This window comes from Pteropus medius, unplaced genomic scaffold (assembly GCF_902729225.1).
Source record: "Pteropus medius unplaced genomic scaffold, Ma_sr-lr_union100, whole genome shotgun sequence".
Lineage (NCBI taxonomy): Eukaryota > Metazoa > Chordata > Mammalia > Chiroptera > Pteropodidae > Pteropus > Pteropus medius.
The window spans coordinates 129810-148373 of NW_024349339.1; the positions used below are offsets into that span (position 1 = coordinate 129810).

At 41.0% G+C, this 18564-nt stretch overlaps 1 long non-coding RNA gene across 1 annotated transcript; it reads left to right on the plus strand.

Annotated features, from left to right (window-relative positions):
- Nucleotides 1-415: 415 nt before the first annotated feature.
- LOC120618058 (uncharacterized) lies at nt 416-18426 on the plus strand. The gene is made up of 3 exons (XR_005657129.1): nt 416-534; nt 7940-8023; nt 18312-18426. It is a non-coding gene; the product is annotated as an uncharacterized LOC120618058 (long non-coding RNA).
- Nucleotides 18427-18564: the final 138 nt, after the last annotated feature.

Consider the following 18564-nt stretch of genomic DNA (forward strand, 5'->3'; position numbering starts at 1 on the left):
AACCCTTATCAAGATATAGAACATTATTGTGTCAGTCTAACCCTGCCTGGCCGTTTCCTGCTGGAACAAGTTTGTTCCTGGCTGCCCCACAGTCCCTTCTAAGGACTCTTTGGCTAACATCAGTTTTCTCACAGCTTGCCAACCAATCATTTTTCTTCCTTATATCTGTAGCTCTGTAGAAATGACAAGACTGTTTAAAACTGCCCATTATGTTATAATTGGGGCTCAGCCTTTGGATAAGAATCCGCTGAGTGGGTGCCGGCATCAATAAATACTTATTCCTGATAATATCCTCGGTGTCTTGTCTCTCTGTTCGAGAATCCCACAACATTTCTGGAAGCTTGTCTGGGATCCGGAAATGGTGGTTTTTCGCTTCCCTTATCTTTGCGGTCTGGCCTTTGGGACATTGGGAAAAGTGGACTTCACCTGGCGCACCAGCAGAACTGTTTGTTGTCTGTAAGGTGGCGGCTCCGAGAGTACAACAGAACCCGGAGAGGTGCAGGAACCAGTCCAGGAGCACTGCCTGACTGAAAGGTAAGAACCTGGGTCCCAGGTGCAGCCTGTTCATTAGAGGACAGAAAGGGGGTCTGATTAACTCCCAAGGTCACCTGATTACTCTACATTTATTAGAGGAAACCGTGACCTCTCGGGCACATAGGGCGGATGGTGGAGCGTGTTTGCTGTGTGATTGTGTGTGACTGAGATGTGGCCTGACTATGAAACGAGAGTTGAGCCTCTATCTGCAGTTCCAGAGAGAACTTCATATAGCTTAGGGTGGTGTCACTAGATCTCTGTGAGGAGTCTACTCCAGTGACCCAAGTTGGGGGTTTATACCTACCAACCAATTGCAAGAAGCGCTGGAAAGATCTCCATGAGAGGAGTGGTCGGAGAGAGGCAAAGCAAATCTCTGAGTGCATGTGCGACACTGACTATGGGTGGAAGGATGGGTGGACAACAGAGTAAACAGACACCTTCACATTGTCTGCTTAAGAATTTCAAAAAGTTTATTCGGGAGATTATGGAGTTAAACTCACTCCACAGAAACTCCGCACCTTTTGTAAGATTGACTGGCCCTCTTTTGGCATTAGGTGGCCAGCAGAGGGAGCTCTTTATAGGGAAGTCATTGCAAAGGTGTCTCAAGTCATTACTGGTCAACTGGGCCTCCCAGACCAATTCTCTTATATCGAGTTTTGGAATGCAATAGTTCGCGCCTGACCCCCTTGTTTGAGAATATGTCTAAAGGAGAACTGTAGGGTCCTCCTAGCCCGATCTTTGGCACCCTCCCAAAGTCAGTTAAAGGAAAAGAAGCCTGTGTTTCCAGAAATAAGCCTGACTGGGCTCCAATCTGCTAGGCTCCCAGGAGCCTATGGTTCACATGATAGTCGAGGGGCTGACCTATTGACTTTACGGTTGACACCAGAGCTGAACATTCAGCTGTAACTCGGACTGTGGGCCCCCAATCTACCACTATGGGAGCAACCGGGAGATGAGTCCGTTGCCCCTTCCTGCAGCCGTGCCAGTACAACCTAGGAGGACACGGAGTCATCCATGAATTAATATATCTGCCCGACTGCCCCGTGGCACTGATGAGATGAGACCTTCAGGAGAACTACAGGCTCAGATTCCTTTGACTCATATGGCCAAGCAGCCCTCACCCTGGGGAGGCCAGAAGCAAGGATCATGTCACTCATGGTTCCCCAAGGAGAAGATTGGCATCTCTATACTCTAATGGAAGTGTCTTAACAGGGACACAAGCTCCCCTTCAAAGTATCCAGAGTGTGGGCTGAAGACAACTCTCTAAGACTGGGCCGACACATTCCTCCAGTCGTGGTACAGTTAAAACCAGGAGTTGATCCAACTCGCTAAAACAGTACTTCATCTCCCATAAGGCACAAGTGGGAATCCAAAAATATTTAGTGAGACTTCTGAAGCATGGAATTTAACATCACTGCCAATCATCCTGGAATACGCTGCTCCTGCCAGTTCAGAAGACAGGGAACAATGAATACCAGCTCGTCCAAGATTTACGAGCAGTCAACCAGGCATCTGTCACTCTGCACCCTGTCGTCTCTAACCCATATACCCTCCTAGGCCTCATCCCCACTGAAGCTGCCTATTTCACCTATCTGGACCTCAAGGATGCCCTCTTCTGCATTTGCCTCTCCTTAGAGTCAACCAATCTTTGTCTTCCAATGGAAAAGCCACGAAAGCTGAGACAAGGGCCAGTTGATATGGATACGACTGCCTCAAGGGTTCAGAAACTCCCAGACCATCTTAGAGACAGCTCTAGCCTCAGATTTAAAGGCCTTTCCGGCAAACCAACACAGCTGTACATTAATCCAGTATGTGGATGAACTCCTCTTAGCAGAAAAGACCTATGAGGTTTGCATTGAAGGAACGCATCTATTCCTCAATCTCCTCTGGGAAGCGGGTACCAAGGTCTCTAAAATAAAGGCTCAATTCTGCCAAAAAGAATTAAATACCTTGGCTTCCACCTGTCGCAGAAACAATGCCAACTTGGCCCAGCAAGGAGACAAACGGTCTGCTCAATTCTCGTTCATACTACCTAAAAATAAATCCACAGATTCCTCAGAGCTGCTGGCTTCTGCAAAATCTGATTACCTAATTCCTCCATTCTGGCCATACCTTTCTATGAAGCCACAAAGCGGGGAGAATGAGAGCCCCTACTCTGGGAATCTACACAGCAAAAGGCCTTTGAAGAAATCAAAAGGGCACTCACTAATGCCCCAGACTAAGAATCCTGGACTTAACCAAATCTTTCTTTTAAGTGCACAGGTGTTGCAGTAGGAGTCTTAACCCAACTGCTAGGATCTTGGCACCATCGTATGGCTTATCTCTCCAAACAGCTTAACTCTGTCACCCAGGGCTGGTCACCCTGCTTGTGAGCACTCGCCGTCGGAAGCCAGCCGACCAAGTCAAACCGGGTACCTGAATGGGGGAGCGGGGACTGAGAAAAAAGAGAAGACAGACAGGGTGCAGGAGGGAGAACAGATCTCACAACTGTCTCTCCGAGTTTATTTCTTATCCTTCTTTTTATACATAATCAGTTCCTTTGTGTATCCCAAGATAACATAATTAAAGTAACATCCTGAAGATCAAGGTACAATCCACACTTCCTTCGACACTCCCTTTGACACTCCCTTTATCTATACATAATCTTCTTCTTCCTGGAATTCCACAGAACCAGCCTTTTCCTTTTTATGCAAGCAGGCCTCCCGAGATAATCCATGCACTCTTTTGAATTTGGGGAGCTTTAGCTCCCTACAATTCCCCCTTTTTTACTTTATAGTGGACTGTGCCTGTCTTAGGTGGCTTCCTGCGAAACATGGAGCTTACCCGTCATTGGAACATGTATTCCATCATACAAGCCCTGTCTTAGGTTGTCCAGTTTCCAAGAAGTCCTTACCCGTCTTTGACTACCAGCCACTATACTGGGGTATTTTTATTTCTTAATTTTATTGCATGTATCTCGGAACCAACATCTCGCACTGCTCGTATTGCGCATTTCAACAGATATGGCAATAAACACAAGATGACTAACATGAAACAGGCTAGAACGATAACAAATCCTAATAAATGAGTAAATGGTCCCCAAGTAGGGACTAAACCTTTTAAACCCTTTATAAATTCTTGCACTGTTTGATCAGTATTTATTTGTAGTTCGGGAGCTTCTTTTAAGGCTAAAATGTCTCGATGTAATTGAACTAAATCTAGTGACATATTAGCACTATGCCAGATCCCTTGTAAATGATTTTTTATCTTATCCCAAGGATGGGTGGTACTATTATATCTTTTTGGAGTTACACAAATCCATCGATATTGTACATGGCAACGTAAGCGGGAGGACAATTTTAAGGCTTGAACTTCTCCCAAAAAGTTTATACTGTTTCATATAGTGCATCTAATTTTTGTTCAATTTTTTTCATCAATACTTTCTTGAGATCCCATAGCTAATGAAACATTTTTTGTCAGATCTTAACAAATGTTGCAGTTTGCACAGAGTTGGACAAGGATATGGCAGCAGTGGTGGCTGTAACCACCAAGGGCGACAACTGCAAGAATACCTGCCACAACAACAGCCACAGCCCTTTTAGATCTTCCTAAGGCCATGTTAATTTCTTGTAAAACCTGTAACCCATATTCATCAAACCAAGGGCCTGTAAGGTTAACAGGAACCACTATAAATGGCGGTTGTCTAAATACGAGAACAGAAGTGTTCACAGGAGTAACACAGTTAGACAGCTGACAATTATTACAAGATACATTAAATTGATTAGTATTATTATCTACGGTAATATTGAAATTTCCTAACAATAATATATATGGGACATTAACACAAGTTCTAAGGGCATATGAGAATCTTTCTCCTGAACCACTACTGTGTGAATTGGTCCGAGATTCATTAGTCATGCTAATACTCATTGTCACAAGTCTGGCGGCCAGTTTCCAAATATGAGTCTGCCAAGTGCCAGAGCTTGTTTTCCAGAGTACAGCAGATAAAGCAGTCCCAGTGTTATAAGGCCGAGAGAAGTCCCAAAGAGTTTCATTAAATCCTGTTACTGGGTACAAAGTGACATTTTCTTGATGACAACGATGCCACCATACTGAATCTTTTTGCACATGCCTCTTTGAGTGACAAAGTTCAAACGGGATCGTATCATTGTTGCTTACAGCTTTGCCATCAGGAACCCCAAGCATAACAGCTCCTCCTTTCCTAGGCCAAGGCTGCTCCGTGATATTCAAACACCCAGGTTGGGAAGTAGAATTGAATAGAAAACAAATAGGTAGTCCTATTGCTGATCCGGAGGATCCGGGATGTAAGCCCAATGCACTGCGGCATAAACTGTTGGATTAATCAGTCTTGATGTTCATTTTCGGCATGCCGCACTAGTCGTTCAGGCAACCAGCGTGCTCCGTCAGCTCCCTGCGGAAAAACACAAAGATGCCCTCGCCCCCATGTTAATACAGGATCTGATACTGAGGGTTGGGCAACGCCTCCAATAGCTACAAGTGGAGCTGAATCTTCATCAGGCGAATAATATCTAGCGGCCTCCTCCTCCTCATCATCAGTAACGAAAGGAGGGGGAGGCATTGGAGGGGCAGAAGGCACAACCCCGGCAGCCTCAGATTTGTCATACTCATGAACACTTTCTGTTTTAAGTACAGGTGACATTTGTTCTTTAATCTGATCTCTTTCATGCCTAGGGTCTAAAGAATCTCTAATCAAAGTCCAAAGCCCAAAAGTATCTGCTGGAACCTTAGTAGGTCCGTGGTCATCATAGTAATCCTGTAACTTTTTACCCACTCTTAACCATGTCTCTAAATCAATTGTCCCTTCCTCAGGGAACCAGGGACAAACTTCTTCTATAAATTGCAAAAACTTCATTAACTGTTGCTGAGCTACTTTAGCTCCTCTAACTCTAAGCATATTCTTAAGCATATGTACAAATAGCAGTCGACTATTTCCTTGGCCCATTATATTTTCTCTTACAGTTTCTATATTTACAAAAACTCCTGCGTACTCACCTTCACCACCCATGGCTTCTTTGGCCAATCTCGAGTGCACTCGTCTTGCAGTGGGTCCTTGCTTTTTTCCCCCGTTTTCAGGTCCCTGTTTGGGCGCCACTTTGTCGGAAGCCAGCCGACCAAGTCAAACCGGGTACCTGAATGGGGGAGGGGGGACTGAGAAAAAAGAGAAGACAGACAGGGTGCAGGAGGGAGAACAGATCTCACAACTGTCTCTCCGAGTTTATTTCTTATCCTTCTTTTTATACATAATCAGTTCCTTTGTGTATCTCAAGATAACATAATTAAAGTAACATCCTGAAGATCAAGGTACAATCCACACTTCCTTCGACACTCCTTTTGACATTCCTTTTATCTATACTTAATCTTCTTCTTCCTGGAATTCCACAGAACCAGCCTTTTCCTTTTTATGCAAGCAGGCCTCCCGAGATAATCCATGCACTCTTTTGAATTTGGGGAGCTTTAGCTCCCTACAACTCGCAACCACAGTCCTCTTTGTGTCAGAGGCCAGTAAACTGACTATGGGGCAAGAACTGACAGTTCGAGTACCACATTCAGTAATAACATCAGGATGGCACCCCTAAAGACTTTTCCTCCTCCTACTACTCCACCACGTGTGTGGAGCCCATCTCCCCACTTCTTCCGCTTATACCCATTGCATGCAAAGGTACAGGATAGGGTCCAACATTGCCACCAGTTTCACTTCTGTAACTGGCCTACCTGAAAGGTGTGCACTAAATGCCACACTCTGCACTCATGAGGATTCCAATATTGGATGGGGTACATAAAGGTTAAATCTGAGAGCGGCCAATCCTGCCAAGAGCCTGAAAAATTAGGGGTAACTTAAGCGTGTTAGCGATGGACCTTAAGTGGGAGGAAAGGTCCATAACCATGCAGAGGGCCCAACAGTCAGAGAAATTGTCCAGTGGCTCTGTAATTCAACCACACCTAAGCCTACGCTGTCTCCTAGGCCCCAAAGCCCACAAATGTATGATCAGCTAAAGGCCTCCTTGGGCCAAAACCTAGACCTCCCAACCTTAGGTAAGAACCCCTTTGTTGACCTAGTTAAGAGGTGAACTTGGTGTCACTAAATGCTGAGTTAGTGGAGGAGCTCTCTTGAGTGAACATTGGCCTTGGAAAGAAACTAGCCTAGACGCCTTTTACCTCCTCCAGTGGAACCACATGGTGGCTCGCCGCAAAGAGGGTCGACCCCAGAGCTGGGTCCTCTCCTCAGAAGTGGTAAGGGAAAAGTGTCTTTGAAAGACAGACCAAAGTGTCAGCCCCACTTTGGTCACACCGGAAGCTGACCAATCTACGCATGACAGAAACCTGAGGACGACGTCTGGTCAGGATTGCACCCCCACCATATTATCCAATACTATGGCCCTGAAACTTGGGCCTAAGATGGGAGCTGGAGTTTTCGGACCCCTATATACATACTTAACTGGATCAATAAATTACAAGCAGTTCTTGAATCATAACCAATGAGACTACCACTGCCTTAGAGCTTCTAGCCAGGCAACAATCTTCGATACGGTCAACTATCTACCAAAACCTCTTAGCCTTAGATTATCTATTAGCACAAGAAGGAGAAATGTGCAGAAAGTTTAACCAGACTGATTATTGCCTCAAAATAGATGACAATGGCAAAGCTGTGACTGTCATAGCTATTGATATTAGGAAAATAGCTCACGTGCCCGTCCAAATTTGGAAAGAATGGGACCCTAGTAACCTCCTTGGAGGCTGGTTCTCCACTTTTGGTGGCTTTAATACCTTAGTTTGAATAGTACTCCTCCTCGGGACCTGCCTCCTCCTCTCAAACCTATTGCCTCTTTTTATCCGCTCAACCACCTCCCTCATAGAGGCTATAGTAGGAATAATGAAATCAGGAAACTAGAGTGAGTACAAGTGCCCCAAATAGATAAACATACAAATGAGGAAAACATTCTCACAGACTGACATTGCTAGGCACACTGGAGCCTCCTCTTGGACTTAGGAATGGCTTAGTTTCCTTTTCTGTTTTTTCAGAAGGGTGTAGCTTAGAAACATCAGGCCAGGAAGACAGTGCTCTGGTCCAACAGAGTCTGGTATTCCTCCTGGTCTGCACACTTCCAGAAAGCTGTTACACTCAATAGAGAGTGGATGTGGGAGGAGGTTGGTATCTTAGCAGCTTCAATCAAGATCACTGTGACTCATGCCCTGGGCGAAACAGTACTTTTCATACATTACCCTACTTAACACTCTCAATAAGGCTTTGAGAGGTAGGTAATATCATTCTCATTTCAAAGTTGAGTAAAGAGGTTAAGTGATTTCCCCAAATAAGTGTCTGAGCCAGGAGTCTAACTTGTCTCCTGACTACAGAGCCAAAGCTCTTTGTTCTCCTTTGGAACAGTGCCCCATCTCTCAGGACAGCTGAGCCTCCAACTGGACTCATAGGAGGGACAGACCAACTCAACAGGAACAGCCACAGGATAAGGTAAGGATTCGGGGTTCAGCCCCCTAGTCAGGTCCTGTCACCAGACAAAAGAAGAGCTTGATCATCTCCTAGTCTTCAGTTAGAAGACATAGTTCAGGGTTTTCCCAGTGGGGGAAGACATCAGGGTCTTCCTAGCAGGAGAGACATCGGTGTCTTCCCAGTGGGGGAAGACGTAGGTCAAGGCCTTCCAAAAGGGAGAAGGCAATGTTTGAACCTGGTTTGTGAATGAGTGAGTGAATGGGTGGCCTGTTCAGCTTGACTCAGTCAGGTATGAATTTGTGGCTCCATGGCTGGGCACCCTTAAGGTCCCCTAAAGGCTACGGAGTCCAATTTGGCTCATCTGCTTCTCCATAGTGTAACAATCATTGAAAAGGATCACATTCTAACAGTGGCCCGTCAGAAGGCAGATCAGGCCTTTACTAGGAACCCCTAGGGACATGTCCCTGGAACAGAGGTAGTACCGTTAACTGATCCTAATTAGAGTTATAATACCCAAGAAGGAATGGCTAGATGCGCCAAATTTCTAGAGACCCTCATGGGGGGAAAGAAAGAAAAAAAGGAATACAAAAGCCGTGAACTATGAGAAGCTTAGAACCATTACTCAAGAAAAATATGAGAACCCGGCCAGCTTTTTAGCCAGCTGGAAGAATCCTTTAGGAGGTATGCTAATGTAGATCCCACTTCCCCTGCAGGGCTAGCTTTGTTAGGCCAGCATTTTATTGGCCAGTCAGCCCCTGATATCAGACGCAAGCCTCAAAAACTGCAAATGGGGCCACAGACTAAATACTATATATGGCTTTCATGGTCTATAACAGTTGAGATCTTGAAGAGGGAAAAAGAGAACAGAATAAAGAAAAATGACAAGTCAAGATTATGGCTGTCACAATTGCCCAAGCCCTTGGTACCTGACAAGCATCCCTTAAGAGACCGGGGAATAAGGAGACATTGAATGACAATCTGCCCAAACCTCTTTTGCTAAGTCTCATTCTGACCTGTAACATTCTGACCTGGATTAGGAGAGGAGAGAGGTCTACCCCCAAATGGAAATGTAGACACGTATGACTTTTGCTGAGAAACTTTATTATTATTATTTTAAAGAATAACTATCTGATTAAGCTACCGCAGAATCATAAGGAAGATAGAAAAAAAGATAATTTAGTCTACTGGTTTCAGGAAAGAGCCATATAAGCCTGCTCAGATCATTTGAAATTTGCTTAGTAGACGAGAGGAGTCATGTTACCCCTCACATTTCCTTCATTTTTTTCTCAAACTCTGCATTGTTCTGAAAGTCTTCTGAATAACTTTAGCAGAAAAGTCTTCTTAATCTTATGCTTTTTAAAAATCTTCCATGTGTTGTATTTGTATTTCAAGTGTTTACACATAAAGATACTGTTATGGCGCGAACGATTCTGAGACCCACGGAGCCAATTGAGATTAATTATGAGCCTTTATTAGCTGGCCGGCGACTGACTCTCTATCACGCAGGGCTAGAGGAGATCAGCCCCGAGCTTTCAGAGCAGGCAGCTAATAAAGCTCAAGACCATATCCTGGTGGTCTCCTGAACAAGCCAGCAGATTACAGAAGTGGAAATGGCTTTTAGCATATCTTTGCCCGGAACAACACCCTTAATTAACAAGTAAATAGATTACAGAAGCAGACATTGGCCATCTGCATATTTTATACAATACACTTCCTAAACCACACACAAGCAAGTAGGACAACTTCTGATATCTAAAGATATTTCTTCCCTGTAGCTGACTTAGCTAGTTTGCTCACTTCAAAATTTTCCACCCTTAACAATACATCCTCTGGCGTTTATTTTTCTTGCATTATTGCATTATTGGCATATTTTCTTGCATAGAATGGGTCAGATGAAAGACATTGAGTTTGCCTTGTCTCCAGTTGATATATTAAATGATCACTGTTAAGCAATATTTTTTGAGTATCCAGTATCCTCCAAGTTCTATAACAGATGTATGGCACGTTATGGTATGTTTTCGTCTATGAGTGCCAGAAACTACCCTAGCCACTTTATTGCTTACCCTTCACAGCAAATGTAGAGGATAGTTATCATCATCACCATCATTCCTACTTTACAAATTTTTTTAAAGCCACAAGATTACGCAAGATCACACAGTAATTATGTGCTATAACCAGTGTTCAACTTCCATGAGTTGCTTGTCTCCAACCCCCATTCTTTTCCTACACTGAAAACAGAGAACATACAGCTAGAAAGAAAGCTAAATGAAAGACTGATCAGAATGGAAAGGAATGGAGAAAGCTTCCTGAAGGAGAATTTTTGAGCCTGATTTTCAAAGACGGAAATGAATACAGAGAGTGGAATGAAGTATGAAGATGCATAAAAAGAAAGACAAGCAAGTGGAGAATGAAATTAACAACAATATTTCCATATTTGAGGAAAAGAGTTTGCATGAAATAATAATGAGAAGAGTAGAGAGATATAGAATCAGTTAACAGAAACCTTGAAGCAGTCAGAGAAATTTGATTTTAAAGTGGTTGTTCATTGAAACAAGACAATGCCATTAAAGCAAGTGTTTAAAGTAAAATGTTTTAGATGCTGAACAAGTAGGAGAAAAGAGATTTAGAAATAACACAAAAAACAAATGGACTTTAATCCTTGTAGCAGTCCCTCCATCCCCACCCAGTCCTTCAGTACTTTTCCCCTAGTACACCCTAGCCTCTGGCAGCTGAGAGATTCCTTGTATGTGTAAAGTGCCATTTTTTTCTTTGCTTCCCCATAGGATATGCTTTGTTTTCTTAGTCAAAAAGGACCCTTTACAAAAGGCATTTTCAGACAATCAGCCAATGTGAAATGTTGCAGAGAGCTGAAAGAGAAACTGAATTCTGGATCTGAAGTACACCTAGACTGTGAATCTGTTTTTGTGATAGCATCTGTCTTAAAGGTAGGAAAAGGTCTCCCTTCATCCACTGCATGGTATATCTGTGGAGAAAGACAACTGATTTCTTTCATTATGACATTATTCCCATCTGGAAAGAAACACAATAGATTTAGAACCTAAAGAGTGTTAAAAGCACTGTACAGATACAACATTGGCCTTTAAAAGCCACCGCCCGTGATAACTGCATGCCAGACATGCTTTTTAGATTTCCTCATCCCACACCACTCTCATATTCACTCCTACTATTCCACACATGCACACGAAAAAAGTTAAGTTAGATTAAAAACAACCAAAACACATAGATCATGTTTACCAAAACAAACATCCTGATTATGCTGATTTTCTCACAATCACACTACCTTCCTAATAAAGGCAAAATTTTCAAAAATAAACTGTATTGAACTTTGAAGAAGACATTTACCATAATAAACAAACATTTCCCTAATAACAGAAACAAAAATTCCTCACTGAGACCACTGGAAACTCCATTCATTTATACAGTCCTCATGCCTTGCCTGTCTGCTGATGCCTTGTAAAGTAAAAGTGGAATAGGAGTGACTCTGGCATCTGGGCTTTCTTTTATATAACCTTTCCCACATTTGACATTCTTCATGGTAGTTACCCTTGAGCTCATGATTCCTTAAGCCACATCCAAAGTCAGGTTAGAGCTCTTCTAAAATGTTTTCCTCCCTACAACCTTGAAAATGTCTCCCATTTTTGGAAAACATAGAGTCAAACCAGCTTTTAGCAGAGCTTTTGACCCCAGGGGTAGCTTCTGCAGACCAACCTCAGGCTTCTAGCAAGGTGGGAGTACACCTTGCTAGGGCCTGCATCCCAGGGCCTGGAGCACAAAAACCAAATGAAGGAAAACATGGTGAAGAAGACTATCACATAACCCTACTCCTGCTTGGCGGTCAGCTGATTACAGAATCTTACTCTTGACTTTGTGCACAATCAGTGTTTTTTAGTAAATGGACTATGTCTGTTCTTCAACAACCCATGCTGTGGGCTTTTGCAATAAAGTATCTCTAAAAAGAGCTGAAGAGCTGGAGTTAGGGTCATCTAATGTATTTTGCATGGGGTTTGTGATTACTATTCAATCCTTGAATATAATAAAGATATGTATCATGAGCTTTGCCAGATATATGTCAGGAATATACATACGAGATGACGTTTTCTTTTTTTCTTTTTTTAAATTATATAACGAGGCTTTCTCCCATCTCTTAATTTAGGAAGTTAAAATCTCTGTTTTAGAAAATGTTCCTTACTCTGCTATTCTTTATAGCACCACACTGGTTAAACTTTTGTGCTAAATTGTCAAGGCTGTTACACAGAAGTAGGATTCTAGGAGAGTTTGACTGTATTTCAAATAGCATAAATATTACTTATAGAAAAATAAGCAAAAGACAAAAACTGATCCAAATGACTGAAAAGTCTAGTTAATTGGTTCCAAGTAGTTTTCTAATCATGTAACTGCATTTTACTCTCATTTCATCCAAGTAGTTGCAGGAAAGGAGGAACTTTTTGCAAAAAAATTTTTGAGCTTTCATTTTGTTTCTGTTTTTAAGACTTTGGAAGTGGTACTTAAGTTTTCCTTTAATATTTTACTTATGCTGTTTTCGTATAAATATAAGCCCAACTCTTCAAACTGTAATTGAAAGAAAATTGCTGGAGACACTGTAACTTTGATCCATCAGACATTTGAGGGAAAGTTCATTTTTAATCCTGTAAGAATGTCATCTCAAATGAACTTGGGAGTTCTGCTGATGACCTGGGCTCTGGCTTTAGAGGGAGGAGACTTTCAGTCTAGTCTTGTGAGTTGGTGATTATAATTCAGAACCAGCGCTCCCATCCTTTCTCAACTGTGATAGGGGTTGTATGGTGCAACTTGTTATTCCAGCTGTGGAGAGTTCATTGAGATGTTACAAGTTACCTTTCAAGCGTAGGTTTAAGATTTAATGATGTTTTGTTCACGAGAGATCATAAGTAAGTTTTCCACTGAGATTTAAAAAGAGAGTTTTTGTCACTGCCCCACTTTAAAATAACAGATTTTGCCTATTCTAAATCTGATTTTTAAAGTAGGTGTAACAACTAAAATTAGTTTGGAGTTAGGAAAATTCAATAGTTTTACCCAAAAGGAGGTAACTTTTGTGAAGGCACATCTGAATCACAAGTATCCAGGTACACTTCTACTGGAACATGTAACAGAACAAAGAAAGACTTTGAATCGATCGTCTTCCTAGTTGTTCATGCTCTTTTAAAAACTTGTATCATGATAGGTGACATGACTACAAAGAGATTTTCCAGATTATCTTAGAGTTTCGATTGTAATTAGTTGGACTTTCCTTGGCCCTCATTAGTATTTGTCCACATGGCAAACAGCAATGATTCAGTAATGACTGCTACTGTGTCTGGGACTGCGCTTGGCATTGGGGTGAACCAGAACAAAGTAAGTGTCTGCCCTATGGCTTGGAGGAGCTCATAAGCTAGTGGCGAAGAGACACGTGTGATCAGCTTGCTATAACAATGAGGTATTGCAGCTTTCATGGTAGTAATATAAACATGACATATTGTGTGTTGTGCGTTGCCTTTTGTGTTGTGTGTTGCCTTTTGTAAAAAGCACATAGGTAAAGTTGCCGCTTGGGTTTTCCAGCAAGAATTAAAACTGCTCAGTTACAAACTTTCACTTGTCTCCATGTTATAAGCAGAAACTTGCAAGATGATAGCCAAGGATGGGTATAGAGTTAAGACATGAAATTGAATTTGCTCTGCCTAAAGTTAACTGAGGTGGAGATCAGACTTTGCAAGCTTAGCCTTGTTAATCCCATGCTAAATGCAACAGAGAGGGTTGGTTTAGAACAGAAATGAGCAAGGATGAGAACTAAATTGTTTCTTTTTAAGCCTTTTATAAACAAAGGTCAAACAACAAACACCCTTGGCCATATACTACTTGTGTCGTAATCTGCTTCTACTGCACCAGCCCCACCAGTGATCTCAGCAAAATAGGGTTAGGAAGGCCAGAAAGGATGCTGTGCTGGGGACGTGTTATAGTGTACATCAAGCATAGGGGTGCTTCCCCAGGTCTCAGAGCCCAGCCATTGCCTGGAAGGCTTTCTGCCCCCAACTATGTAAGAACCCATCTATGAAGAATACAGAGAGAGGCCCTAAATATCTCTAGATGGAAATGTTTACCAATGCCACTGGAATATAACATTCGAAAATACGAGGGACTTTGTTTTATTAACTGTTCTGTCCCTAGCACCTCAAAGGATTCCTAGCACATATGAGTGAATATGTATAGAATGATTGGATAACTGATCACAACATTTTGAACATCACAAATATGTTCGTGCATTTCTTTGAATTAGTGATCGAGAGGAGAAAAAGAGAATTTAGGATGATTTGCTAGGACCTGTCTCATTGTACTAGTTTGCTAAAATGTACACAGACCAGAGATTTCAGCCCCAAAGAGTCATCCTCTATCTTTCCCACCATTGTCCAGACTCCAAATACTGCTCTGGCTTTTGATAGAAATCAAAATGTATTTTGACGTGTGCACATCAATCAGTAGAGAGGTGGCAAAGAAGGGAAGGTCTTCCAAAGAAGGGAAGACTTAGCTGAAGTTTTTAACAAATTTCAACTTATTTCTTTTCATCTAATTCCTCCAGTAGTTACATGGGAATAATGATTTAAAATATTTATTTTTTCCCTCTATGTAAGGATTTTCTATGAAATATTCCAGGAAGTGTTTTTTTTTATCAGATCTCTATAATCATTGGATCTGTGTAATGGATCATGGAATGATGAAGAGAAAATAATTACAGTTCAAAGATAATTATTCTAATTTGGTCATGTCTCAAAAATACTTTTAAAAAGCTTATATTTTGTAAGCGTGTCTATTAAGGAATAACGACTATCAAAATCACATCCATGGGGACCAGCTTAAAAATGGATTTATGCAAGTTATTCTCGTTGTTGATATTATTTTCTCCCTGTAAACATGGACTACTGGACCATCATGTTCCTTCTGTACATCTAAATCTGAGAGGAGCTGAAACCCATTAGAATGACAGTTAATGCTGTAAACCCAAATGACAATTTATGATCTTAATTTTGGTAAATATTTCACTAACTAGACAATTTCTTATATATCTCATTTACCAGCTGAATTCATACAGAGAAAATTTCCTCCCTCAAGGGACCAACAGTCTGGTAGAGTACATAGATAAAGTAAAAAGTTAAAATTGCAGTGCAGTATAATCAATACTATAAAAGAGGTATATGAAGGAGAGTATTGTGGGAGCACTGCAGAGAGGCAGTTAACTCTGAAAAAGTGTCAAGGAAAAAGGGAGTTGCAAAATTTCAATCTGATCACAAAGAATGCATTGTCTTTACTCATGCAAAGGGAAGTTGCTGGCAGACCTCAACCAGCCCTGTGTCCTGCATTATAGGAGAGGAGAGAATAAGTGTCCGTTAATGAAAAGCTATACTTCCAGGTCTTTGAAAACCCAAGAATCCCAATATCATCTTTTTCCATATGCTTGTTTAATGTAGTTTCAAATAAGAATGATTATCCATGCACTGTGATTGATAGACATCTTTCATTTATAGAAGAACGTAATACAAGTGTTGGAGACACCAGAAGTCAAAGCCATGTAACAAAATACTGTCTCTGCTTCCACTATGTTTTGGTGGAAATCACTTGGAGATAGTCAACATCAGATTCTATACTTGATGCTCATTGTCTAAAACTTCATAACCTACTGTTAAAGGACGATTTCTTTTTTTTTTAAGTAAGTAAAATTATGCCTCAGAGAAATATAAAATGAACACATATGAAAGATTTTATTTAAATCATTAATTAATGAAAACTAATAAGATGTTGCAAGCAGTTCAAAAGAGATTTCAAAGTATCACAACTTATGTAGTTGAATCAGAAATGCTGAAATGAATTTACAAATAGCTGCAAACCTGGCTTTCTCTATTGGGGCATTGGAAGGTGGGGAGAGGGCACAAATAAATCATGTGTCTCTCCACCAGATAGAATTTTCAGTTCTATGAACAAGGGTTAGGTCCAGTGCTATCTGTTATCTACAACTTAGAGTTGTAAATTAGCTCAAAGGCTTAAGGCCTGTATAAATCAGATAACCCAAAAGAGTGTGCTAGATAATATACTGCCTTACTTTCCATTGAATACAATCAGTAATCTTTGGGTCCATTTCAATATCTTTCATAAATTGTCCCTATGAAACTATATTGTCCTTTCTTGTACTAAAGAAATGCCTCTCTGCTACAGGAATCAGATTAACTGATTTTCTCCCCTAGGTTGCAAATTCTTGTTGAAAAAAGCAACAACCTTTAATATTAACATATGTATATATTTTCTGGATGATAGTAATAATCATTTTCAACAAATGATAATTTAAAAATATCTCATCGATTATAAACAGGAATAGTCGAAAATATACTGTGATAAGCTAGAATATATGTGAATGTGATACCAATGAGATCAGAGATTTGGGACAAAATGGACCTTGGAAGCTGGTTGAACAGGGCATGCGCTCTCAGAATCAACCCGGAAGTCTTAGTAGTTGAAGTTTGCGTTCCCACCAAGAGGCAGAATTCCTGTATTGCTGCTTGGAAATAAAGGAGTACTTTAAGATTAATGATTGTTTGATTTGATCAGAAAGCTCTTTGGGGTTTGGGTTGAGAATATTCTGAAATGTTACAGGATTTGCCTAAGTGAAAACACATTGTACTAGTTTCAGGTAAATACTTCAGGTGGCATTTTTGATGGGCCATTTTTCTGCATTCTTTTACATTTTCATTGGGCAGTGAAAATAGTGTACGAAATAAATAAAGTCCTTGCGCTTATTTTCTCTCTCTCTATACAGGCAGTCCTCACTTTGCATGGTGCCATGTTAACTGAAACTCTTGCATATCTAGACTGTGTTCTTGCTTTGCATGGGGAACCAAAGTGAGGGTTGCCTACTTATACACGTTTTATTAAACAACTAGCTTAAAGAGCACATTTTTCTGTCCTTGGGTTGTTAGACCAGCTCCCAAGAGCCCATGTTATTCTCCTAAGGTAACTTTTTGGAGTATTACACACAACATTGAGCAACAGTCCTCATACAATCAGATGACTGCATTTAATTTAGCAGTGTGTATCACTCCAAGCATTCTTTGGCCTTCTACTTCTTCCAGTCCAGAATTAGAAAGAGAATTTACAATAAAGGTAATGAAGTTTTCTATTTTTATGTCCTAGGAGACTGAATCCCCATTTTGAACCTATTCTGAAACACAATTTCTTAAGTAACTTATAAAGTTGAGTTAAACAAGTATTTTATGCTATCCTGGTAGACTATAGAAAAGAGCTTTCTTAAGCTGAAAAGTGCTAGCAGATGGGTTACTTCTCTTTTCTCTTTAAAGAGGCAAAACACTATGACTGACTAAAACCATAGAGTCATAAGAAAGCAGTCAACATGGTTTAAACAAAGAAATAAGGACTTTGGAGTCAGACAAGTCAAAGTTCAATTCTCAGCACCATCACTTGCCAGATGTACAATCTTGGGCAAAGTTCATTACAGCGATGAGAATGTCCTCATCTAAACTATGGAGGTAGTGATAATATGGAGCTCATACAGTGAATACTTGAATTCACACTCAGTAGTGCCTGACACATAATCTAGGGTTTAGGGATATTAGTTCCCTTTGCGCCCATCATTCTGCCTGCTCCTTTGCCTCAGCTATTGGGGCAGGAAAACTGCAGAAGGATTCCACTACATCTGAGTGGAGGCACAAAGCTCCCTAGTGAAATCTTACCTCTACCGTAAGCACCTCCGGTTAGGGAGCCCAATGGAAGGAAATGCATAGATAGAGACCACTCAAGCAAAATGCAAGTTTTCTCTCCTGCTGTCTCTCTCCTTTACAATAAACCCACAGAGGATGCCCTCTTCCCAAGCTTATGGCAACTGCCTTTTACACAAGAAATCCATTTCTTAAGTCTTTCTCTAATGATACTTTATAGATTTTAGTAACAAAGTATATTTCTTCACCTCAAATGCCCTATAGAGAATATTTAAAACTACCCTGATTTTTGAAACAGAGCCATTGGTATAACATGTTAGCATATAGGCCAAGGCAACAAATAATAACTTAGGCCACTGATTAAAATTAATCTCTATACTCAAATTCCTCTTGACAGTATCATAGTTTTTTAGAGAAAACTGTTTTGTATATTTTAAAGGAGACATGAATTTTTCTTGGGATTCTTTTGCACTTTTTTTGTTAAAATCATATATGAAATGTGATGTATTGATATGCATATGAAAAGTAGCACTTCATTTTTGTCCTTTTTTATACAGGTTTCTCAGCTTATTCAATTTATAATTGAAAATTACCATGGGATATTTGGAGAAGAAATCACTTCCCTCTTGGGAGAGATTTCAGAGAAATGTGACACAAAAGAGGATACCTCAGATATTGTCAATAATTGGGTTGTTTTTCGTGAGAAAGAGACACATATCTGTGAAGATGCTGGGACAGTGGTGGTCCCAGAGCCCACAGAAGCTCAGGGTTGAGTCAGTGGGTCCAGGGCTCCTTCCTGAGAAGGCCTGC